At 38.5% G+C, this 26759-nt stretch overlaps 2 long non-coding RNA genes across 2 annotated transcripts; both read right to left on the reverse strand.

Annotated features, from left to right (window-relative positions):
• Positions 1-13175: 13175 nt before the first annotated feature.
• On the reverse strand, positions 13176-14235 carry LOC146437839 (uncharacterized). Its single transcript, XR_014851984.1, has 3 exons — positions 14113-14235; positions 13742-13885; positions 13176-13425 (listed from the first exon to the last, which is right to left on the reverse strand). It is a non-coding gene; the product is annotated as an uncharacterized LOC146437839 (long non-coding RNA).
• An 8872-nt stretch (positions 14236-23107) lies between these two features.
• Positions 23108-25984, reverse strand: LOC146437840 (uncharacterized). The gene is made up of 3 exons (XR_014851985.1): positions 25472-25984; positions 24790-24848; positions 23108-23244 (listed from the first exon to the last, which is right to left on the reverse strand). It is a non-coding gene; the product is annotated as an uncharacterized LOC146437840 (long non-coding RNA).
• Positions 25985-26759: the final 775 nt, after the last annotated feature.

Raw genomic sequence — 26759 nt, forward strand, 5'->3', positions numbered from 1 at the left:
AGGCTAAGCTGGAAGGACACATATTTTTGCCTGGATGCTCACCATCACCCTCTGAAATCAGCATCTTCAGTATTTTAGGACCAGACCTTACAGCAGGATCTGCCTGTGCAGACTCCCATTCCTGTGTGGCATCTCACGAAGTTCAGTGGGACTGTGCATGCTTCCAATATTTAGAAAACTTATTCCAGTGTCTTGAGTGCTTTCCTCTTGTACAATATATATCTAATCTATGTGTACACACATCTTGGATCAGATTCCACCAAAAGGTATCACTTAAACATTTACTGGAGAACATAGTAAATTTCATTTTATATTTTTCTACAGGTTTCTTTCTTGTGTCTTGCAAACCAGTGGCAAAATAGAGATAGATAAAGTTGAAGAATTTTCATAAAGATTGATTTTCCTCTTGAGACAGCTAGCTTCTTAATCATCCAAAACCACATTAGAAAAGAAGGCAATACAGATCCCAGAGTCTGAGTAGAAATAAGCAATCTCAAAGCTGAAACTAGAGCTCTCTCAAAGCAACTTTTACTAGGGATAAGCACATACAACCAACAGAAAGACTTCTCAAGGTAAAAATTTGCTGTTGAGGACCCAAAGTCTACACACTAAGCACTTGAGCAGCAGAACTATGGGTCTCGGAGGGCTTTTTGTTTGGCTGGTTATTTGTTAAACTTTGGACCAGTCAGGTCCCATGGCCTGAAAGCCCTACAGCAGCTGGAGTGCATTAGCTGCAATACTGGAGTGCAGCTTCCAGCATAGTCTCATCAGAAAGGAATCTCGTTCACCTGCTCCAAGACCTTTTGCCAACACATATCAAAACAAGGTAAGTGTGGACAACTGGTAGGTTGTCTTCAAGAGTCCTGAGCTGGACTAAAAATTCAGGCAGATGTTCCTTGTGCATATGCCTTGCAGCATGGAGACTGGCAGAGATCACTGATCCATAGCATTTCACAGAGACAATGCCATCAATTATATGACCTTCCTATTGAAAAGAAAACTTATAAATCATATGACTAGAAAATTAAGATGATGTTGTTCTTTCCCTATAATGGAGTTTTTCCATATGCCATTTTGTCTGGCTTCACCAAGCCTGCTATGTAAATGTATATGTAAACTAGAGATAGCCAAGCAACTATGAAACAAATAAACTGGTCAGTTCCATAATCCTTCTGTTAAGTTATGATCACACTATGGAAAAATCTGAGAAATCTTACTCTAAGTGTTTTCTCTGCCATTTCTTTTCAATACTCCTTGCAAACAACATGCATTGGCTCCCGTGTCATGGTGGGAGATGATACATTCACCTCAATTTACTTAGCCTACTCAAGAAAAAAAATAATTTAAAAAAATCTTCATGTTCAAGCAATCTGAAATTATGAGGTTGATTGTCTCCCTGTAGATGTTAGTATGTAAAGCCAAAGGTAACAATTTCTTTTTAATAATTAAAGGGAAACTGAAAATGTCTACATACACCCTTTTCTGTAAAATCTAAACATCTGCTCAAGATCCTGATGCAGTAACACAATATGTCTGCAGCTTTCACAGTCACGAATAAATGCATCTTAAAACACAATACTGCAAAACCCATTCCTCCTCCATTTGCCTGCCAAATTCAGAGTTCAAAAATCTCTAACCTGGGTCCCCTAATCAGTTTCTGGCCCTCTTGCCTCCCCCGGGAGCTGCAAAGGTGGAGGGAGCTGGCTGTGGCCAGCATTGCTCCCTGCCCTTGCAGGAGTTCCTCCCTGGCAGGGTGTACCACATCCAGAAACACCTTGTGCTTCCCACTGTCAGCCCTGACAAAGGAAGAGGTGTTGGAGGAAAGGGAAGACACACTAGGGCTGTGGCCAAGGGCTGAGGCAGGGGATCCTCTTAGAGGACTGGAGTGTATCTGCACAGCTCAAACCTGCTGTGAATTTTGTTTGGTAGGTGAGAATCACAGGCAGTAATGATGTCAAAATCACCTTATCAAAAGAACACATTTGACCTGTCCTGCTATGCTTAAAGATATCCCCTAAATGCAACATCAGGGGCTTAACAGGTATGAAAGCCTGAACATTATTTCAGCACACGTTATTATGCCAAAAATAACAATTACAGTAAATAGAGCCTTGAATACTTGAAATGGTAAAAGAAAAAAAAAATACTAGGATTTTATTTGTTTGTGAGCTGGTCCCAGACGAAAAACAATTTAACTCACTGTTCTTTAAAGGAGACAAGGACTGTGGTCTTTGTTGCCTAGGGCTGCAATGCAATTTCGTGGAACTCTCTTGAAACTCTTCTTTAGTTATGTCATGATTGCTTGATTTAGATTTGGCCTAGTCAGTGACATTTCAGTACATTACTTCATGGTTCATAGCTGTGTACCAAGGTAAATGTGTGGCAAGATCCTTTATTTGATGTTTAATATCAACACACCTTGTGACTATCACAGTATTAAAATAGCTGCTCTAACAAGGAACACCTTTAAGTTTGGAAGGCTTTTTAGCTGAGTCCAATTTGTTTATCCCTGGTAAATTATTTCTGATTTGTTACTTAGTTTGGGTTATAGAGTTATCAGCTCTTCATGAAACGGCTAACCCCCCAAACCTGCTGTTTTTCAAGGGGGCAGGAGTATTTCATTATTGTGTTCCACTTCATTCCCTTTTGTTTCATTTTTCTCCTGGTAGAAGACTCTGCCAAATATTTCAAAGCCCTTCTTGGCAAGTAATAAAATAATTTGGACAGAGCATACTGCAATTAGAATTTTTTGGCAGGTTTCTTATTTTGGATGCCGATGAGAAGAGTATCAGTTTTAGTGTACTTGACCAGTTCATTATTTCAGATAATTTCCTGCCACACAGCACCAGTGCTACAGATTGTGTTTGGTAGAAAAAACGGCAAGGAAACACATCCCAATTTCTGGTTTTTTGAGTGCAGATAATGTAAAATAAATTGGTTTTTTCACCCCCATCTGTCAGTCACTCTAACTTAACTCACAAAATCTTATTTCCCTCCTTAACATTGTGTATCCAAAAGCTATTTCTTACACTCCAGAATGTGATATCATGTCACTTATTATACAAGAAAAGGCTGTAAAACACACAGAGGAGCACATTCACATTGCTGTTATTAGGGGCCAAATTAAATTATTCCCTCTGTTGCTTGGCTTTGGGACCACAAAAATCTATGTACATTTCAACAAGACAATTTTCTTGTTTGTTTTCTTGGGGGTGGGGGGCTTTAGACAAGGGTTGTGACCTTCTGCACTTTTCTGCACACCAGAAGTCATAGGTTTTTATTGGATCTTGCTCTAAATTTGTGTCAGCATTTCCTTTATAAATCCTTATTTTGATATGGATTATGAACTGTTCATTAAAAAAAACATCTCAGACTAAAAGTCTATTTCGTTGGGGTGGAGAGTGTTAAGTACCAAACTTGATGATTTGGTATTTCTAGACCCTAAGATTACAAACAAAACACACCTTGTGGGAGTTCAGAAACACTTTTTCCCAGTCAGAGATTTGTTCTCTGTATGCTTTACAGTTAAAGTAGCAGGCAAGCTGTTTGCTGGAGTTTGTATTCCACCTACGCAGCTTTTCCAACAAAAACTTCCAATGAAACCATCAGTGACAGACCACAATGCAAGACATGCCATTATGCACATTTCTCCCTCTGCTAGGAGAAGTCCTAGTGGTTCATATTATTTCTTCCTCACAGAGTCATCACCCTCTGAGAAAAAAACTCATAAAACTAAATCAGGGTCAGAGAGCACTGAGGCAGAAAAGAGGTCAAGATTGATGTCCTCATTGTCAGGGAGACTTGTTTTTCTTAAACTTTCTGTCTACATGGTGGTGTTTCACAATGAAATAAAATTACATTTTCTTACCTGTCACTATAGACAGCATTGCTCATGGATCAGCACCTGGCTTACCAGCATCCTTAGCTCTCCAGCTCCAACACATGCCATGACTCTTTCTGCAAGTGGAGCTGTATCGAATAGACCTTCATTGGTTAATAAGGTTAAGGAATGAGCAAGACAGTTCTAAAAGTGTATCTTTCCCCACTTCTTTGTTCTCCTGTCCTCAGAAAATATGCACCTGTTTTGGGAAGGTAAAAATTGGTCTGTAAACACCATAACCAGTGATTTCTTCAAAATTGCTTCATTGCCAATGATCTCACATTGCAGGGCAACCTAAGGAAGCGAGCTGGACTTTCCTAGCGCACCTCTCCTCGATCACAGGGTAGCTTTGCTGTTTGCCTATCTGTCCTCCACACATTTTTAAGCACCATCAGTATGTTCAAGGAAAACGCATGCAGCCCTCACTGTGAGCTCTGTGTTCTCTACTCACCAAAATGTGCTTGACTGGCAATGCAGCAAGACACAGGTGTCATGTGCAACACCTCCAGGAATGATCAACTGCCTCTGAGAGGCCTCAAAGACAAGGAAAAGAGGGACATCTCAGCAATTTGTAAAGTTCAAAGCTAATAAAAACCTTAGGGACCAAAGTTCATTATGGAAAATGTATGGAGAGCTGACACTGATCACAACACACTTTTATAAGAAATGAAAAGAGAAACCCACAAGAATTCATAGCGCTGTTCATAGAATTGCACTGAGTTCTGCATTTTGGAAGCACCACACTGGAGTCCCACGTTGCAGGGAGAGCCATTCGTGTGGTCCCTGCTGGTGGTGTTTTCACAGTTCTGGTAATTAATTTGATATGAGCGTTCCTGGCAGTGTTGGTGGCTGAGTACTGCAGAAGCTGGATAACACTTCACTGATGAGTTGCAGAAACACATGCATGTTTATATCTTCAGCAGACCATCAAATCCACAAAAACGCTTTGGTCAGTTTAATAATTATCCCAGGAAGCAAAGTAGTGCTGCCATTATCAAGATGTTAGCTTCTGCCTAATGACTTAAACCAGCTTTCATTCTTTGGGGTGACAGATGTGCTCAAACATTATGCAGAATACATTACTTCCTCAATGGGATTGTGACTTGTTATTGATCTCCATCACTTTCATCACCACATTCTCATCAGCTATTTATGTCAATCTCAATAACTAGTCACATGTATGTGTATCTGAGTGGTTACATGAAGACATTCAAGAAAACTTCTGAACCTTGCTCATTGTATTCTGCTTTCTGTGTCATTAACTCTATTTTACATTATTTGCTTCTTAAAGTAAAGCAAAGTGGGGGGAGGGGTGGTTTGTGTTGTTAAATTTACCACCTTCATTAAAACTCTCATAATTGTTGACCTTCTGAAGGGAGTGTTTTCCCTTAACAGCATTTAGATCTTAGGGGGTGGGTGGAATCTTAGATTTCACATTTGTGTCATCACATACAATCAGTAGGGAAAAAAATCCATGTATTTTCAGTGGCTACATCCAAAAGAATTAAACAAAGTTTAAACATGCATGGACATAATTGCAACATTTCCCACTGAAAATACCAATGCTAGTTAGACCCTATGGAATACAGAGAACAGAAGAAAACAGTACCAAAGAATGTCAAATGAATTGCATAACTTTCATCCACGTCTTCAGCTTTTTTGTTTAAATGAGGATAAGTGAGGCTCTTAACAAAATCCATGAGATTTACCTGTCCCATACCTGCAAGGACCTGGGCCTCTCTTCTTTACATAGTTTCAGCTCCTGATGCTTCACTTTTTCCTGATTGTAATATGTTGATAAACAGAATAGTAAATAGAGCTGGAACTGCAGAATTTTTCAAAGTTTTTCCTTTTTTCTTCAGTTTTCCTTAAATCCAGGGCCAAATGTGTGATTCAAATAAAACAATTATACAAACCCCTCTGTATTTTACCAAAGAAAAGGCAACCCTGATACATACTAATGACAATTGGAACTATAAATCACAAACAATGGTGCATTCCCCAAAAAGATGAATTATCCAGAAGACTGAAGATGGAGTCAAAACTGCAGCTTTCTCTCCTAAATGAAGGAAAAACTTGCTTTTCCTTTGTTTTATTTCATAAGTATGTAAATGAACAGAGGTAATTTCTAGTGCTCACTTCATGCTTCAAGGAAAAGAATTTTCCTCTGCACAGAGTACTGCACACTTAGCACACTGAACCTAGCAAAGCCTCATGATCTTAATAAAGACAATTACATGTAATTGTATAAAATGTATAATAAAAAGAGAGAATGTCAAGTCTATCATGGCCTGCTAAACCAAACCCACAAGGCTTCACATATTTTAACATCTTTCAGACAACTATATCATGACACTGCTGCTAAATTATGCTGAACTTACACTGTGAAATCTACAAAGAAATGAGCTAAATGTTGGTTCACTGAACTCCACGACATCAGGAAAATCTGGCATCAAACCCATGCTGGCTCAAAAGCAAACATTCAAATTGAAAAGGGAGGATACATGATTAGTCATCCTCTGTAATTAGGATGATGATGCAGTCTACTGTAGATGACCTTCACTAAGTCACCCTAATTATGAAACATTGTGTCTTTAGCTAAAAAAAGTGCATAATTCTGGCCATAAAACTGCCTTTCCCAGGAATAACTTTTATTTCTGCCACAGATGAGTATTTTTGGATGGAATCTGTTTCAGTTGTCAAGTCTAGAAGGAGTCAGTTCAACCTGGTCGTTATTCTACCCACTGGATTAATACCATTCTGCACATTCAGGGTGAGATTGAGGCACTTTAGTGAAGGTATACCAGAACATAACATGCTTCCTTAAAATCATGATCTGCCTCTGTTGCACTTTAAAGCAACAGGATCCTATCTTAACCTTTTAAGAATGAACAAAGATGACATTTCCCTCCACTGGGCTCAATTTTCTGGTGAGTTTGTCCCTCATGGTCTCTCCCTACACCATCTAGAATACGAACCTGCTGTTCCAGTGCAGGTCCTCTCAGTCATATGCCATCCAGAGGGAGAAGCATGCTGAGGAAGGCTGAAGAAATGCACACAGTATTCACAATGTGCTGGGATTTGCAATCTCCTTGACTCCTGAGGGAGTCTAGCCCAGTGCCAGACTTGCATGCAAGTGATTTTTATGCACTTATGCAGTACCAGACTCCTGTGGCAAAGGGCCAAACATAGCTGTGTGTCATTCCAGACTCCATATAGGCTGTGGTATCAAACCCATTGACACTGTTTAAGAGGGTACATGTTAAAAGGTCCAAAGAGAAATGTAAAGTAAAACGTGCAGCCTCCACATGTAACTCTGTTCCCCAAACAGGCAAGGATGTAAATCTCTGGTTTCTCAGCAGTTGAAAGAAATGGCCCAGGATCAGGAACCTGAAGTCCACTGCATCCCAATGCCTGCTATTTTCCACTGGCTGGCTGCAAGTCTTCAAAAAACACCTCACACTTGACAGGGATTAATTGGAGATTAGGCTTTCTGACCTGAGACAGAACTTCAGAGAAATACTGACTAATATCCCCTGTAGCTGTAACAGACTAACATGAAACTGCAGACCTTGGGAAAAAAAAACCTTCAGCTGAGCAGAAGAAAAACTGCAGGATGCTCTTCAGTAGATCCTGTGTAGGATGGGGTTTTCATCTAGCCAGGCCCTTCAATAAACAACATTGATTCTGTAACCACAGTCAGCCCAGTTCCAGGGGTTGCCATCCCACTGGTGAAGAAAGCAAAATTTGTCAAGTACACTTGAGATTCCTTCACCATGAAAGGATGTGCCCTACCTGTTGATTCAAGTAACCTACAAAATTTTCTTTCCAAAACACTGGATATACTGGCTTCTGCTGAACAGGGAATAAGAAAGCTTTTTCCTCTGCTCTCACAGGAGTAGAAGGAGGCTGAAGCAGTTTGGGTATTTCTCAGGCAAGATTCTAGGTTAAAGCAAAAGAAAAAAGGAGATCAATATCTTTATGCTCCTCTGTCTCCTCAGTTTATTCTACCCTCTGCAATAACACGAGCACCCTGCAGGGTGCTTTTCTGCACTGATACAGAAAACCTTTCTGTGACACATGCACAGAGATGTTTGGGCCAGTTAGCAACTCCTGGAGTTACCCCATTTTCAGGGTGTTTATGGATTCTGGATGGCAGGTTGGCATCAGCTGTAGCCAGTTGAAGTAAACTGAGCTAAGAATTTCCTCTAGAAGAATGAAGAATGAGTAATCTCATGGCACGGAGTTCAGGGGCCCAAAGCACTCTGCTATGGGGTCTCTGCTCCATTTTGGCCCTGCCTGACCAGAGCTCGTGTTTAACTGCTGAGTTGAAAACACCCTGTAATTGTAAGCCTGAGCAACAGATGAGTTTATTTGACTTACACCATATGATGAAAAGACACTGAGCCAGATTAGATAGCTTCGTTTACAAACAGTAAATGAGGTCATTTGACCCAGAAATCTTTGCTTAAAAATTTGCCTAAGTAAAACATATGGAATATGCACATAAACATATAAAACATAAAAAACCCCTTCTCCATGTGTTGTCAAAGGTGTTTCACAAATACTCACTTTTTTTTCCCCACACAAATGCCGTATTCATCTGAGCTCACATAAACAAAAGTTGGTAATATTGTTTGAAAGGTACCTGGAGGTATCTGTGAGGGTTGGTGGATCTTTTGTAATTTCTACAGGTGTATTTTAAGCACAACAGTTTGCAAGTCTGTTTAGCCTGGATGTAATTGTATTCAATCAGACAAACTTCTAAGCAATGCAGATAATAGAAGCTCTTTCCACATTTGGAGGAGATTATGGGGTTTTTTGCCTTATAACAAAACAGCCCATCTTAAGTTCTTTTCAGGACTTTGTATTTGTCTTCCAATGTTCCTCTCTGAGAGAACATCCAGAACTAGAGAACAGCTCTGTATTATGTTTATGGATAATCTGAGAGCATACTGCAAGTTATTACAATTTTTACTATCTGAAATTATTTAATGGTCACCCACAAATTGTGCAACTGCTTACCTAGTATTCATCACGCGACTTCTCTTCCTTGATTAGATTTAGCAAATCTGAGCCAGGGGCTCAAAATGTGCTTTTCATGAGTGTTCTTATGAACAAAAAGGTACTTTCACTAATATTCACAGAAGGAAAATAAAAGCCTCAGGTCAGGAAATCACTAAAGCATGTGTTTAATTCCTCCCCTCCTTAAGAAAGGAGTTACACTGACACTTAAGTTGCATTGTTTAACTGCTGTCTGAATGCTTTTCTGAACCAGAACCAACAAAGAGGCAGCCACAGTTCAGTCATCTTTAAACACTAAAAATGGTTTTAAGAGAATGATGTCTTCTGATTTATTACAGCAACCATAACATATCCTTTCAAAAGTTACTAATTTTGCATTTTTCTAACCTCCACTATTCAGTTAATATTGGCTTTCAGCCCTCTGTCCTTAAATTCTTGCGCCCTCATATGATTGAAACATGCTTAATAGGATAGCCTCCATATGTCCTATTAGAAAAAAATTGTGTTTTACAGCTAGATCCAAGAGTAATTGAAGTTAATGTAAAGGTTTAATTGTTTTCAATAAGAGTTGGATGAAGAACTGATAGTTTAACTCTGGACACTCTCTTCTGAACGTTCTCACCAAGGTGTTGATCCAACTCCCAGTGAAGTCAATAGAAGGATTTGCGTTGGGATTTGGATAATAACTCTGTTCTTCTTGGAGTCAAATCCCCTTTGTCAATATGCACATGCACAAATACAGAGATATAAATGAAAACAAATGTTTGGCAACTTGTGACAGAAAGTCCAAATCTGTATTTGCGTATTTGGGCCAAACCAAAGTTGTTACGCTTGACAAAAACATCATTACGCTGATCTGGTTTTGGTTTTTGCTTACTAGCAATTGTTTGGTGAGTATAAATCTAACTTCTCATATTTTATTTTTTTGCATAAGTGTATTCTACTGTCACTGTAGACAGTAAAATGAGAGAGATTTCTATGTAAAACTCTCTGTCCAGACTTGTCATAACTTTGAAAAACATAATCCTCTCAGACCAGAACTTTCCATGCTTGGTCTCCATCAAGAACAACTCTGTTTTTGCCAAGTATGAAGAAGTTTGCTTCAGCTCCTTCTTAGTTTCCAAAACACAAAAGGTTTCTCATTTAGGATCGATCCTGCACTCAAAACAAAAGGGATGTGGGCTGGATTCCCAGAGGTGCGGCGCTCTCGCGGTTCTCATTGGCTTTAGTGTTTCTAAAATCAGCTTCTGTGTTTTTAAAACAAGAATTCCAGGCGGATGAGGGAATACTGCCTTGGACACAGTGAGCCAAGAGGAGCCTTGGCTAGCAGAGTCGCAGGGAGTAGAGATGTTGCTGATTGCTTCATCTGCTGAGAGCGTGCGTGACGTGCCATACGTTTGTGGGGCTCTGAGCTAGCAGGGCAGTGCTCCTGGTGGCACACAAGGACAGGGACAAGATGGACATCACAGGGGAAGGTGAAGGGATGGGAATTCCTGCAAACTTTTGCAGACCTGTGTGTTCAAAGCAACTGAAGCAGCCTTTTCTGCCATGTGTATAATCAATTTCCCAATTCATGGCGATAACAACTCAGGCATTTCACACCCTCAAACAGACTGATTTTTAAAACGCAGGGACAAAACAATTGGTTCAGTCCCTAGCACCTTTTCTAGAATGGTGCATGCACTCTGCCATTTTTGGCTAAGATGATCCTTCCTGTGTTGCGTACCCTCCAAGTACCAGCTCAGGTACTCATTAAACATTGAGGCCAACCTGAAGTTACTTAGCTTGTTTTCTCCAAGACACTGTGTTGCTGTAATTTTTGCTGCATGAAGAAAATACCATCAGATTATCTATCTCACTGTGTTCTCAAGATATTAGGTGACCACTTTTAAAGTACATCCATATCCCCTTATGATGATAAGTACACAAGAAATACAGAGATTTTGAAAAGTAGTACCTAAACTATGAAGATCAGTGACCAAGCGGGAAAAAATTCAAGTGAGACTGGCATAGTAAGAATCCAATCCCTATGGTTTGAAAAGCATTTGTTTTCATTAATTCTTCAGTAACATAACACAGAAAAGCTTCTGGCTACTCATTCTCTGGCTGACATAGGCATAAAATACTTCTCTCAAGAAGGTCTATTTGTTGCAGCAAGAGGGCTTGGGTTGTTTTCTACGTGTTTTGCCTGTGCTTGTTTTTAAACAAAGCCAAAACACTGTAGAGCCTAGAAAATCTTTGACATAATAATTACCAAACTATAAAGCTGCAATGAGAATTTGGAATTATGTTAACAGGTATTTGGTAAACAGATACTAAAAGGGACTAAAGTGACTGAAAATCAAACCCATGACTCGAGAGTAGAAAAATCAGAGTCAAGAGAAAGAATTCCACCTCCACAGACAGAAGATAGGATAGAATAGTTCAGTAGGAAAGGACCTACAATGATCAACTCTATATGTGATAGGTCCAGCTGCAAAGGTGATAGTGATTTGAAGCCATCTGCACCTAGAGACAGAAAATAATATAGATCATACCAAAATCCTGTAGTTTGAGTAGCTACTTATAATTTATGGAAGAGAACTGGGTCCCTAAAATAGTTCATCAGCCTGCCATGGTGTTTATCTAAGCTTTTGCTGGTTTTATAGACTTTTTTACTGCTTTTAGTGACATAAAGAAAACAAATTAAAATAAATTAAAATGTCCCCTAGCAATAAATAGGCTGTGAATTACAGAGCAGCAGTAGCTACTTTTGAAGGCTAGAATGGCAAACGTACACAAGCTCTAACAGCCCCAGGGGTTGACAGAGGCCAACATTTCTGGATGGTCTGTTCATTCATCTCCAGGCAGGCACTGACAACAGCTCCCCTCCAAAGGAGAGGCTGCGAATTGTGCTGACATCCACATCAGATGACTGAAATCCCACCAGGATTTCTGTGCCACACATTTTTTAGCCTGAAGATCAGAGAATGATTTTAAGGCATTTCTCCAATACCTGATTTATAAAAGGCAGCAAAAATGTGGAAGAAACAAGGGACTTGTTTCCAAATACTTCTCTAAATTCAGTTATCAAAGTTGTCCTCAGCTTTTTGTTTTTCCAGACTGATCACTTATCTCAAAAAGCCAAAAATAAATCACTGAGGGAAAACAAAATGAAGGCATTTTTCCAGAAACTGTTCTCCTAGAAAGGGTAAGTTATCACTGTAAATAGAATTTACATTTTATGTTCCTCAAATCTTGATTAACTTGATCACCTGTTAGGAAACTCCCTAGCATCTGCTGAATCAGGTGCGTAACTGTAGCCTAACTCCTAATTCAAGTCTGAAATCTGTTTTCTGTACTCACTGTGCATTTCAAGTGAACTCAAACCCAGATATTAGAACTCAATATATTTCTTGAGGATCCAGCAGTGTTCTTTGCATTTAACCCTGTGACCTATGTCTCTGTATGGGCTAAATCACACCAGGCTCTGTGGGAGGAAGATTTAAGCCCTGAGCCACAATCTCACAGGACTGGAGCGGCCTGTCTTTAAAAGAATGAAATTAAGCACACACAATGTTTGAGAAAGTTCAGACTGGTAAACTTGGCAGGACGAAAGTCTTCAAACTTGCTTTACTTAGCAAGATTGGGGAGAAATGCGCCGACTGTACATTCTCTACCCTCATTATATTCTTGGAGTTTTGACTTCCTCTGTTGCTCCCTAGCCACAGATAGGTATCTAAACACAGGGAAGGCAGAGTGTTTTCACAGCTGCTGGAACCGTGTTGTACCTATGGACTGCGGGCCACACAGGCAGAGCACAGCCACACCACTATTCAAGTAATAAGATGTTGCTTGAATCAATAGCTTTTAATTGTGTTGCTTAACATTCAGCTCTCTACATAGCAAAAGAAAAAAGCTGCTAGCAAAAGGAGAGTAGTTAGATTTCTTGGAGGGAGTCAGAGCAGAAAAGAACACAACCTTATGGAACCACCACTTCGCATATTCTTTCAGAATGTATCGATGCCTCCCAAAAGTCTAAGCACCTGGTAGGGCAAAATGGAACATCAGGAATTATTATTTTCCCTTCTGAAGTACCACTAAGAAGTTGAAGAAAAAATTGAGGAGTCCAAACTCTGAGACTTCAATTTTTTTTCGAATTGGAGACATCATGCCTTTCACAACAGAATATTGCACTTAAAACATTTGAATTTCACTTGAGAAACAAACTACCTGTATTTGATACAAGACTCAACGTATTTCCAGAACATTCAGAGTCTTGCTTCACTATCCTATGTTGGCTCATATTGGCAAACATCACTTATCCAATGGCCTATAAAAGCATTTATTACCTTTATCTATAGAAAGGCAGATTAGCATCACAAAAATGATCTTGTAATTGGTACCACTGGCAGTGTCAGATGGAAGACAAGGATTCTGAAACATTTAAAAAGCTATTGTCCAAATCTGTAACTTCTGGAAATTCATGTAGTTCCATTACAATGAGTGGAGTTTTGCCAATAGGCCAACTGATGACCTGCCTGTTAAAACAAAAGAAAACCCAGCCTTGATCATTCTTTTATTGTTCTGATTCTTTTGCAGATTTAGAAAATGTAACACAACTGCTTAAAATAACCCCACCATTTATTATTCCAGGAGCAATGTTTTCTTAATAATACAGTCAAAGTGTGTCTGGAATTTAGAAACACAATTTATTTTCCCACAACACGCCAAGCAATCAAAAAAGTTACATTCCATGTCCAGAACAAAAAATCATGGCTGTTACAAAACAAGAAAAAGTGAATCATTAAAAAAAAGAATACTGCTAAGGCTAAAAATCTATAAAATAACACTGACCTTTTTATATACCTCATAAACAGCACAGAGAAATTCCTGCTTCTGCCAAACACTCCACTTTGCAACGGTGTTCCAAATTTTCATTAGCACAGCAACCATGCTGCCTGATATCCAGTGGCTCAAACCGTTTCCTCACTCTTCCTTCTGAAAAAAATTAAATAAAGAGAGAAAAAAACAAAACTAAAAACCAAACAGAGAGGTTTATTTTATATCACTGTGACACCTCTAGACAGAGAAACACCTACAAGTGATACAATTAGAGCTGAAAAGTGTCCAACCCAGAAGTACAGGTTCTAACTCAGATTTTGGAAAAGACAGCTTAGAGAAAAGACCTTTCCTTAAAAAGAAATTCCCCAACATTAGCCATTTACCTCCAATGAGGCTGTTAGTGATTTTACTCTGCCATCTTTTCCCAGATTTCCACAAATCCAGTGGCAAGGCACGTAAAGGTTCCTTCTCTGTTCTTTTTGTTGCATTTACTTTCCAAGTGAAACCTAGTGGAAAGTAGAATTCGGAGGATGCAGAATATGTGGCTCTGCAAAATATTTCCTCGTTAGAAACACAGAAATCAGAAAGGGCTCTGGAACTACTGAATCTTGTCACCTCTTGTCACAGGCAGCTATGTCATAAAACACTTTTCATAAGGTATTTCTAATCCATCTTAAAAGTAAATGGAGGAAAATATTGCCATACCAATGATAGTACAAAAGTGAATCCCACACTTCCCGAGCATAGAACTTCCTCCAGTGAAGACTTCTATTGCCAGACCTCTGTGGAAGGCTAAAAAATATTCATGATCAGCAACCATGAAACATTTCACCTCCTCACTACTTTTTTCTGATTCCAAAAGCCTTTTGTAATTTTTCCCTCCAACATTTAGGCTATTTAAGTAGTTATAGAACAGCACTGAGAATCTTTGAGAGGTAACAGTTTAGGCCCTGACTCAGGAAAATAATGAACACATTAACTTTAAACCTTGTGAAAGGTTCTCCAGACCTATTGTTAGAACAGCACATGCATGGAGTGGTAAACAAGGACAGTATATTTAAGACCATTTTGAGAATAACTTAAAGAATAAATATGTTTGTACCTGATTATTCTCAGGAAGCTGCAGAGAAACATTTGGAGGTGAAACTGTTATGTTAATTGTGCTTCTTTTTTTATACCCAGTACAAACACATTTAAAAAATTTTCAATTTCTCTACCATGACATGAGTGCAAAATACCATAGAAATCCTTTCAGTTTCTTAGTTCCTTACGATAAAGACAAATCTACAGGGAGTGTAAGCAACAGATAAAAGTATTGATTGTACAAGATTCAAACTCAGATTCTGATTTTACCAGTCTCAAAATTCAAGATAATTTGATCTAGGATTTTCAACGAATAAGCAGATATCCCTTCCAAATATCTACACTCTCAGTTTTGAAGATAATGGTAATTACCTGTTTATCTCCTGAGACATTTTGACAAGTAAGGTGTTCCAGAGCAAGAAAAGTAGTTGCTGGCTGTTCATGTTTTTCATGCAGTTCATGTTGGACTACAAAAGAATATGCTAGAATGATCATTACTAAAACAATATAGGAACAGGATACAACCAACCAAAAAAAAATCAAAAACACCAACCAATCAAACAAAAACAACCCAAAAGTTGGGAAATAGGAACAGAGAGTAAGACAAGAGTCAAAGAAAAAACCCTTTAGTTCAATGCTTTTCCAGTTCTCTTCCCTGTAATACATAGATGGAAAACAAAACTGATTAAGGGGCCTTTGGGTTAGTGTGTGACATTTAGGTGTCACAAAAAAAGTCTATTAAATCCTCACCAAATATTGTTTCAGCTGCTTCAGAGCTACACTCTGCAACCACATAATGTTGAAGGTACCTGATTCCTCATCAGAAATGTTCAACACCTCATGGGCCTGGGTCCTGTTACAAGAGAAACAGTTTAAAGGAACTGGAAGTGAAAATAATCTTTGTAGCAGATGATGTGGACAATATAAGCTCATTGTCAGAAAGTACTGGAAATTAACAAAAGGGAACCAAAACTGCTCCTTTGTATAAAGTGTGCTAAGGATTATGTCAGAAGACAAAGAATGCCAAATAATGAACCAAAAAAGGAATAATCAAATATAATTGAAAGGTGCAGTTTTAAAGGAAAGAATTTCATCTATAATACTAGTAAGAAAAAAGCATGAAATCCATAATAACATATAAATTTATTCTGGTCAGCAACATATTTAACAATTCCATATAAGTCAGTAATGGGATAATTGCTAAGATGTGGCTAAATAGGCAAAATGTTATTATTTTAATATTAAATACAATTATGATTACTTGCTTTCTCAGTTCTTTCTTTCACAAGGGCTGTCATAATCCTTCAAGTCCCAAATTTGGCATATGTCTGTATGTGACTTTACGACTAAATTCCACACTCAAAATTCACAAATAATAAACCTGATGAAGTGCACATGCATCTTAATAAGTGAAAAGGACAAATGAATTCATTGTCTATTGAAGCAGTTTTATAATATCTAAACATATGCTGAGCAAAGCTGCAAGCTATTAAAACAAATCATACAGGCTTTAATTACAATCTAAATCTGCATTATTAAACTAATAAAATGACCCTAAAATAAATGTTATGGAAGTCATGTTGTCCCTACAAATGAACACAGCATGAGAGAGCAATACAATAAAACACCCCAACATTAACATGTTGTGTGTACCCCCGTGGCTTCCCACAGAGCTAAATCAACAAGATCTAACTCTTCTCTTCCATAGCTGTGGGCAAAACTGTCCTCTCCCTTAATTTGCTTTGCTGGCCATGTTCCTCAGTTTCAGGAGCCTGTGTGGGGCAGCATGACCCGGCTGGACGCAGCCTCCTCCCCAGGGTCCCTGGATGTCTCCAGTTCTGGGGGATGTCAGAGCACAAATCCCACCAGGAGCCAGATGGGGTGGTGCAGAGCTTTGGACTAACTCAGTTCAACTGCGAAAACAGTCCCAGTTTAAACAGTAAATTTTGGCACTACTGTGCGGCAGCCACTTACAATGGAGGAGTCGCTCTTGAGATTATCCATGTGAAGAACATTATTCATATGACATTTACATATGAGAATTTGGAGGGTCAGCCATAACTGTGGGGTTTTTTTCTTCTGGGCAAGCACTGATCTCCAAATGCATGATCTGATATTATTTCCTAAAATAATCTGCTATTTTAGAATATTCGATATGTGATCATGACATTTATGATCTGTTGCAGAGCCTATACTGAAGTCTAGAAATATTTTAACCACAGTATTTGCTGCCATTTCCTAAATCATCACATCCCACATCGATGCTGACAATAGAAGGATGACAAGGGCACTGAAATAGCTGAATGTGAACCGAAGGCCACAGTTCTTACTTAACCACGTCTTTTCCACAGACTGAGATAACACAAATAAAGGACTCCTTTCCCCTCCTCTGTAACCTAGACTGGAAATATCCAAATCCTTCAGTCCAATTTAAGCACACGAGGACAACCCTCAGGAGGGTCCATTTACAAATAAATACTCACAGGTCTCTGTACCTTCAGCCAAACCCCACCAGGTCCTTTCTGGATTCCCTCCAAGGGCCAGCCCTGAGCACTCATCCTTTCACCTGAGACATGGCAAACAAGATCTAGCCTCACCAGCTACATTCGCCTTTGAGGTAGAGTGCCACAAGGTCTCCCCAAGGTTCCTTTTCTCCAGATGAACTGTAGAACATTCTTCTTCAAAGATGCACTTATAAGAAAAATATGAGCGTATGAGACAAGAAAGAGAGGAAAGGCATGAGACTGTAAAACTGACTGGCTGAATAACAGGTGAACGATCTACTTGAGCAAAACTGAAAACTTCTACATGGTAATGGTTCCAAAACTGCACACCATGATACAATAATATCTATATTTTTGTTAGAATTTCAGGATATTGTTAAAAGTTACTGATTATACCTGAGTGGGAGCTTAGATTGCTACCTACCTGTCCTAAAAGATGCTAAAATGCTTCACTGAAAGCCCAATGATTAAGCATAACAGGATAATTATAATATTTTTATTTCTCATGGTAGCATTTAACTCTTTAAAGTCAAAATGCATTAGAAGGCTGAATGCTTAACAGATGGCTCTTAAACCTACATTCATAAATTAATGACTTGTAAAAGTTACCATTTTTTAGATTTTGCACAACATGATCGGATAGGATATACTTTTTCTATTCAAATTGCCATATTGACTATACCAGGGTAAAATGTTGATTTTTCCAGTTTCACCCAGGGAAAATAAAATCATTCCATCAGTTTCAAATATTATATTTTAATGTGCTCATGTTATCCCACCTGACTTTGCAAAGAAAGAGAGTAGAAGAGCTCACACTCTTCATCCCCACTGTACAGTATTGGCTTTGGAAAAATTCTCTCAGCAAACTCTGTCTTTTTCTGTGTCAAGTCAAAGTGGTCTGCTTAAACCACAGGCGACCACTTAAAAAGAAAAAAGGCAGCTTTACAACCTATTGCCTCTCTTCCTCCTAATTACCAATTCCACACTCATTTTTCTGTATGCCCACAAGTCTTTCATCTACTATTAACCTGAAGGATGAAGGAATCACAAGTTCATCAGTGCTAGCTGGCTTTCCTCTGGCTCCAGAGGTGATGTAAGGGGAGGCAGAGTTTAATAGGTTGGTCAGTAAATTACAGCTCAAGATCAGATGCCAGCAAAGGCTCTGTGTAACAGGAGTGTGCCATGCAAGAGCCTCTGTAAAAGGCACCTTACTGAAAATTAAATGTGCAAATTAATTCCCGTGTGGGAAGCTGGCTCGGAGTAGCAAGGGTACTGCAAATTCACACTGCTGTTCACTGCACATTCCTTTTTTTTGGTAGAGGGCTCTAATTGAGTGCAATCTTAGAACACATACTGTAATGGTTATGGCACCCTCCTGGAAGGGGAGAGATCAGATTTCAGCTGGGAGCTCTAACATGGGTCTCCTCCCTCCATGCAACTGCTCCAAAATGCCAAAATACTGTGTGCGCAATTTAGTCATGCTCTGTGCTTGCCTGCCAGATGGACTCCTGAAGGTGAGGTGTGTGAAGTACCAAAGCTGCACACTGAGAGGCCTCTACAACTTAGGCAGGAATTGGAGGCAGCTGCCTTCAACTTAGGTGGCTGTGAGCATGTCTAGTAGCAGGAACAGAGATACTACTAGGATTTTCCTAGAAAGCTTTGGCACCTAAAAGCATTACACACTTCTGAGAGCAGGTAAAATTGAATTTTTGCAGACAAAAGTACACATAAGTATTGAACCTGCTGCCCTACATAATTAGCTTTAACAATGACCCATCTATTAAGGCATATATAAAACATTTGCAACTTCATTTCACAAGTTACAAAATCCTGCTCGTGTCAGCCCTGCAAATGCAGGAGTTGGACAGAACAGATGCCAATTTCTAATTAATGTGTGTTACCTAACCTTTTACGGACACAAGAGTAGGCACAATTCATCTTTCTTTATACCTTAACTTCTTAAAGGGCAAACAATCTTATAAAAAATAAGTGTGTCTGTCTTAGCTTAGAGACCACTTTAAATGATGGCTCTGACTAACTTAAAGTCCTTGTCACATTTTTATTTTTAGAGGTATTAATGCAGCATCGACATTTAGAATATTTTTTCATTTTTATCTCTAAGAAATATTTTGCAACATTACAAATGCACAAAAGCATTCTGATTCTCTTTCACTGAACTTAAGGATTTTGGCAAAAGTCATTCTCCTTAACTGCAATGTATTGATACAGTCCATCATTTTATTCTTTGGAGAAACGACTTCAGAAAGATCTCAGCAGCTATAAAACAGGTTCTTTTATCATTGTGGGGTATCAGTGGGATTAATCACTCTTAACCAGCTATTTTATAGCTGTGATGTGAGAATGTCAAAGGTTTATTTGGAGTATTGCATTTTTCTCAGGATAAAGCACAGTAGACCATGTCAGCCACAGAAAAATATTACTCACTTCCTTCTCGTCACTCTTAATTGGGATCAAGTGGTTTTAGGTCAATCATTTTGGTCAAGAAAATTTATGAGAATACAGGTCTATTTATACATGATAGAGGTAATTAATGTTTTTTGCAGACAATCATTGTAAAAGCCTTTAATTCCTCATCTCTCACTGCATCACTGTGAGAAATTCTATGGAGGAAATGAATGGCTGGATTGTAATATTATTGATTTCCCTGGGTTTTCTGGCATATGCTCAGGGTAGCACCCAGCTCGGTATCACTCACTTGTTAATCATCAAACACACACATGCAACACAAAGCTTGTTTCAGCTTCTAAATTTGTGCAATTTGACCAGATGGTAATCTCAGCCTGACAGGTGTGTCCTGAAAACTAACTTAAATATTTGTAAATAGTGGCACCATTCCTGCATTAGGTGATTAACAACTGCTGATCCTGTCACTCTCTTTAACATCATTTCTGTCTTAACAAATGTTGAACTTCATAATTCAAAGGAAACTTTAACAAATACCTTTTCAACCTTACTGACTTGTCTTCATTAATTATCCAACAACTCTTTTCCCACAAACAGTGAACAACATATACTAGGCTGTGAAAATTCTAACTCCTGTTTACAGAACTACAGAAATTCAGGCTTTGATTAGCAGTTTAGCAAACATGAGGTACCGGGCTGAAGTTTTTGGGTATCTATCTGCCTCATGGTGAAACATCAGACACAGTTCATTAATTAAAAAAAAAAAAAAGGAATAAAAAAATCTATTATCTTAGGAAAAAGCATGCTTTTTTCATACCTCTCCATTTTAGACCTCTCATTTAAATTCCTGTACAAGAAGAATGGTCACACTTAAGCTCCATACACTGCAAATAGGAAGGCCAGGCAGAAAAGAATGACTTTGGGAGCACAAGGCAGGGAAGAGTGCAGAACCAGGCTTTGAGGACAGGAGGGCAGAAATGGATGGAAAAAGCAATTGACACAAAAGGAAGGGTATCACAGATGATGCAAGAGGACACTTTGTGGGAAGGAGCTCTAGAGGAATGGGATAGACTTTGGGACAGAAGAAGAGACCAAAGTTGGGGAGAATGTATGAGCTGGAAAGAGAAGGAACAGAGAGAACTGTGAGAGAACAGGCACTTCCAAGGCCCAAGGCTGCAATCAGGACATGACTATTCTAGGGGCAAAACATGGGCTTCCATTCCCCTCTAGTGGCAGGGAAAAAAAACCTGATGGGTGTTAAAAAAACACCCATCAGTTACCATTTTACTGCTGTGGGGTTCAAGATGACACAGTAACCTAAACTTAAAACCTGCCAGTGGGTTATGTAGGATGTTCCTGCAGCTTGCTTTACCCCCTCATCCTTCCTTCTTCTGTAATCTTTTAAAAAACTTTGAAATTGCAATGAAAATATTACATCGATATTAAATATGCAAAGTCAAACAAGGCAAATTAGGAAGTTAAGCCTGTATTTCAACACCTACCAAAGGGCATAGCTAGGGTAATGCACTTTTTAGTAATGCACACACATTTCCCAAAGAGCTACAAATCTGTGTGGTTCCAGACTTATTATTACTGCTATTCCATAAAATATATTGGGAAATTGCCACTTGGCATTCTGGCACTATCCCTTCTGGGCAATCATATCTTTAATTTGCATGTTAATAAATGTCAAAGCATGCCTTCTGCTCTGATTTGGTTTCCACTTTTTTTTTTTTTTTTGCAATCAAGTTTCTATTTTTCCATATATGTACTTCCTGCATGACACCAACCAAAGTACTCATCTGGGAAAGTCATCAAAAATTAATTCATTTTACCGCATTAGGATTTTTTAGAGGAACAGGTATTCCAACATAAACAGAGATTCTCATTATGGTAGGAATTAAAAACTGATCACATCACATACAAGTTTGTTATATAACCTGCACATTCTAGAGAACCACACCTCTTCAATAAATCCTTTTGTTTTCTTCTCATTCCAGATCCTACTTTCAGAAATGTGATTGTTTAAACGAAAACTGCAGTAAAAGAGGAACTATGCTGCTTAATATACATTTGTTTATCTATGCATTATGTTGATGTCTTTATTGAGATTGAATGGAGCACTTCAAAGTGAGTTATTTTTGCCTTGGAGTTGTGTGTGAAATTAAAGCGAAAGTAACTATTTGCCATCACAAAAAATTAGTAACTGTTGGCATTTTACAAATGACCCGATTTGAAAGTTAATTGAGAGCAGTCATTATTTGTAGGGTTTACCAAGTGACCCAAAATGCAAGCTCAGCCTAATAGCTTCTATAGGAACCCTTGCTTTTTTTCTGTTCATATTGTTTATAGAAACTGGCCAGAAGGACATATTCTAAGAGTTAACAAACTAAATTAATTCCATTCACTTCAATTGTTCTTACCCTGAGTTCCCTCACAGATGTCTGGAAACCTTGTCTTCACAAATCTGAGTGATGTTTGCTTGCGTTTTGGTCCCAGAAACCTTTTTTAAGCAGTACTTTATGCTTCAGAACATTTTCCTTTTAAAACCCTTATCTTCACTAAGCACACAAAACCACTGGCAAAGGTTGCACCTGAAGTTGCAGCACAGTCAGGAGGTCTAGCTAAGCAGTCTGATTTGTTAAATTCAGGTTGTTAAGTTAACCAGAAAAAAGAGCTTCAAAGACAAACGTGATAGATGGTTTGGAAAGCCTGAAAACACCAAATGTCAGGTTTTTACGAAAAGTAAATATAAAGGAAGTTTGGTTTTGCCGAGACTACTATGGCTTATTTTTAGTCGTAAGGCAGGGAAAACGCTGTCTGCTCTTTAATTGCATGCTCATAAAGTTTTAATTAGCAAAGTTTCGAAAACATGGCAATCGTACTGCTGAAAATCAGCCACAGTTTTGATTTACAAGTCTGCAAAGGATTACTTGGTAGCAATCAGGATGGATTGCAGTGCTTAAGCCCAGAAAGCTCTAATATGTTATAAACACAAGCAAATGATGCAGTAATTGCCCTTGATTGCACTATTTAGCAGATTTTTAGAGGCAGCCAAAAGAGAAGTTGATAGTACCTATGTGCCTATGGCAAACAGCATGTGACAAGATCAAATCCATGGAAGGAAATCCTGAAGCACTGCTTCCTTTTTCCTAAATGCAGGTGGTATTTTGGAGACCTGGGAAAGCCACCTCTGGGACAGAACATCCTCAAGTCTGAGGACACGTGAACCCATCACCACCCAAAAGGGGCGGTGGAAGGAGAGTGTGTTGCCTGACAAAAGAGACTGGTTTTTTCTAACAAAATCAACAGAACCATTAATGCAGACACCACAGTCACTTCGGAGTGGTTTTCCTCCCTACCTTGTCTGTTTGATGGCAGAGAGCTTTCCTTTTATGATGTCCATAAACCGTGTCATTAGCCAGCAAGAGAAAGGGGATGGATGAAAACTGGGAGGGAGCTGTGAAATCTCTCAGGTTATGGCATGACATGGCGAGGCAGATTCTGTAAAAGCAGTAAACAAAGTAGTTCACATTTCCCGTTATTTATCAATCTGAAAAGTCCAGAGTACAACTCTTCCTTTCCCCTCTAAAGATAGCCAATCGCTAAAACGTGAAGGACTTACATAGCGTGGCCATTTCACACTTACAAATATGAACTTCCATAAGTTTACACTGTATGAAGATGATTACTAATTCACCTCTGTGTGAATTCACCTTTATAATTTATTTTCTAATTGGATTTCTAAGAGTAAAAATTTCCTGAGGACTGAGACTGGAGGGGACTCTGCTCAGGAACCTGAGGCAATTTCTGTTCTTCCCCTCCTTGAGTTTAAGTCAGAGGAGCCAAATTTGAAGAAAGCCCAGCAGTTCTGGAAGTATTGCAGAAGACTTAAGACAAATGTGTTAAATTTTGCAAATAATTGAACACAAATTATAAATCTCTTTAACTGCTGGTATTTCAGGTGGTTATGTTACAAATATTTTACAAGTCATTACAAATATTGGATCTGACACACAGCTGTCAATACTAACTTCAGTGGCAACAGTACTCTTTAATTTATCATCAGAACATTACACCTCTGGACATAAAACTTAAAGCTGATAACATAATTCAGTCTAGTGACATCATAAGTACTTCTGATTCAAAAAAAAATTTAATTTTGAACCATGTACTACCACAGTCAGATAAAATTACTGTTCAGTTTTACTGCCAGATTTGAGAATACTATTTCTCAAACTGAAATTAGGATCCTTAGTGTTTCTAAAGAATTATTTGAAATCAAAAGAGAGTTATACCCCAGCAATCCCAGAGAAGAGCTCCCTGAGGAGCTACAAGGATTTCCCTGCTACAAGAATTTCAAAATCTCATTAGAAAGCATTTCCACGGCTCTTTGAGCTCTAATCCCAAATGGAAAGAGATAGATAAAAGGAATGTGGTTTTAATAATTTTTGTGTCATCCATACTCTTTTTATTGGTAGTTTACATTCAACCCAAAAAGATTAAAGTAGCCAGTGAGCTCCCCAGGTCTAAAGTAGCAGCATTTCTCAGCTGGTTGTGCTCTTGGCTAAGTTTGCTGAAATCTACAGATATTTGGGGGTTTTAGGACAAATCACAGAGTCAATTATATATTTAATTGCTTAATGTTCTCTTCAAAGCCTTAAACAAAGCTAATATGCATACCTGTAAATCAAATGCAAAGGTATATATTAAAAACAAAAAAAAGACATTGCTTTTTAAAGGAGGACTTTTTTTTGCTTCAGTTAGTATCTGCAATAATAAAATAACAAAGATCAAAACAACAGTCCTGGGACTCTCACTTTATATTTAATATAAAATATGTAAGAAATGTACCACCTTTACTGTCTCTTGATTTTTCTTTTTCCTTCTTTTGGTCACCAATGAGTTTTCATTTCAAGATCACAAACGTAGCATTCCAGCCTCCATTTGATTCATGTGTAGATATAAAGCAGGCCAGTTCCTGAGTAGCTTTATTTAAGGCTAACTGGATTCAGTCCCCAGAAGGAAAATGAATGAGTCAAATCCTACCTGAAGTCTTACGGTCTTGTTTATGATGAGTATGGTCTTGGACAAGTGGCCTGGTGGTGCTGAACAAAAATTACATGAATAGGCATAGTTATTCACTTCAGCATTTATCTGGAAATGCCATAATCTCTTTTAAAAAATATAGTCACATTTACCCTTAAACCTTATTTGATCTGTATTACTGTACATGCACACAGAGGCAAAAAAGAGAGAAGTTTTATGTTCTACAGACATTATATGTTCTAAAAGCATTATATTCCACTGAAGTAAAAAAAAATACTGTAAATATTGCCTTGAAAAATTTAAAGAACCCTGTCTTCAAAGTAAAGAGATGCATGTTTATTTGCTCTTAAACATAGAAATTTGTTTATGTCATATATATAAAGAGCAATTCCCATTTGATTTAAATACAGCTAAGACCTACTCTCAGTCTGAAAAAGTCCGAAGGAGTCACCAGTTACCTCAAACATAGCCCAGAAAAAATGTTCTTTGGACAGATTTGTACATTTTGAGGACAGAAGTACACTTTTGATTATCTAGTCCGATATCCTGCATAATAATTAACATATCACTTCCAGTCCAGACCATCACCAAGTGATTTCTTCATCAAGGCTTTGTATTCTGATTTAGCTAAATCATACAGTTTATAAAAGAGCCAACTTTATTTCATTCAATATTGACTTACTTTTAAAGTTACCTCATGTAGAAAAGGGACCAGCTGACTTCTGTGAGTCTGGAAATGAGAATGGTCAGCACAAGGGGCCAGCAGGTACACCTTAGAACTTAGCATCTTTTGGTTTCTGCCAATGCATACCAGTTTATATTCTTCTCCTAAATCTTTAAATTCTTTATTAGACTTCAGTTCTTTGATATTGCTGACAAGCTTCAGAATCTTCTCAGAATATTAGCACTCCTAGTTCAAGAGCCTGAAGAAGACTTGAACAAATAATTTCCATTGACAAGTGGAAGAGACATTTTCTTTGTCACTTGAAAATTCAGCATATCTCCCAGTGGACTTATAACTGCTTTTCCATTCTTTTTTCTGCCTAAAATCAGCATCATTAGAAATAGAGCAATGACATTGAATCTACTCTCTTTCTGCTCACACGATCAATGTGTTCCAACAAGGTTAAGGACATTTTGCCTCTGCAACCAACACGAGAGAATTTCCTCAGCTGTAAGTCCACAGAGAAGTGCTGCTGACAGCAATGCCAGACTCCAATTTACCTTTTCCTCTATTTCAAAGGCACCTGAACAACCTCAACCTGTCCTGATGCACAGTTTGTCTGAAGGAAAAACACAACAAACAGGACAACAGGTTGAGAGTTTCTTTCTCTCCAACATTAGAAAGAGTTTATTCAAATTCCCGGTGCCTTGCTTTTCAGCAGAGCTGATTTATTGTACAGCTACACAAAACCAGACTGATACACCAAGTCCCACAGCTGACCTCTGCTTCAGAAACATCTGGCCCAGGGACATGAAAAAGTTCACTACATCTGTACACAGTAAATCAATTAGTCATAATGGGACTTGGCAGCCAGTAATGTGGAAGTATGGCACACAGAGTAAGTAATGATGGCTTTCACTGAGTTAAAAGATACTTCAGGACACACATGGTTCAAGGGTCTTCTTTCCTGGGGTGTCACCATCTGCATAACATTAATGATGAAGACAGATCCCAGGTCCTGCTTACAGAAACAGAGCATATTTTACTTCTCTTTTTTTTTTTAACTTTTACTTTAGGGATCAAGTCCTTATGCCATTTATACCATCTTCTGTTGGCTCTCCAATAGCAGTGACAGAAAATCCTTCTACAACTACAGGCAACTCTCCTGTTAGCAGTTGGCAGCTTATAAACCAAGGCTTAGAGAGGCAATCCCTTCTTTAGTCCCTTTGATTACCCTATTTTCTTTTTTTTTTTTTGTCTCTACAGAGGAGGTACCGTGCTCCATGGCTGCATGAGTTCACTCCTT

The sequence above is a fragment of the Lichenostomus cassidix genome, chromosome 4 (genome assembly GCF_008360975.1).
Source record: "Lichenostomus cassidix isolate B80296 chromosome 4, HeHo_3.0, whole genome shotgun sequence".
Lineage (NCBI taxonomy): Eukaryota > Metazoa > Chordata > Aves > Passeriformes > Meliphagidae > Lichenostomus > Lichenostomus cassidix.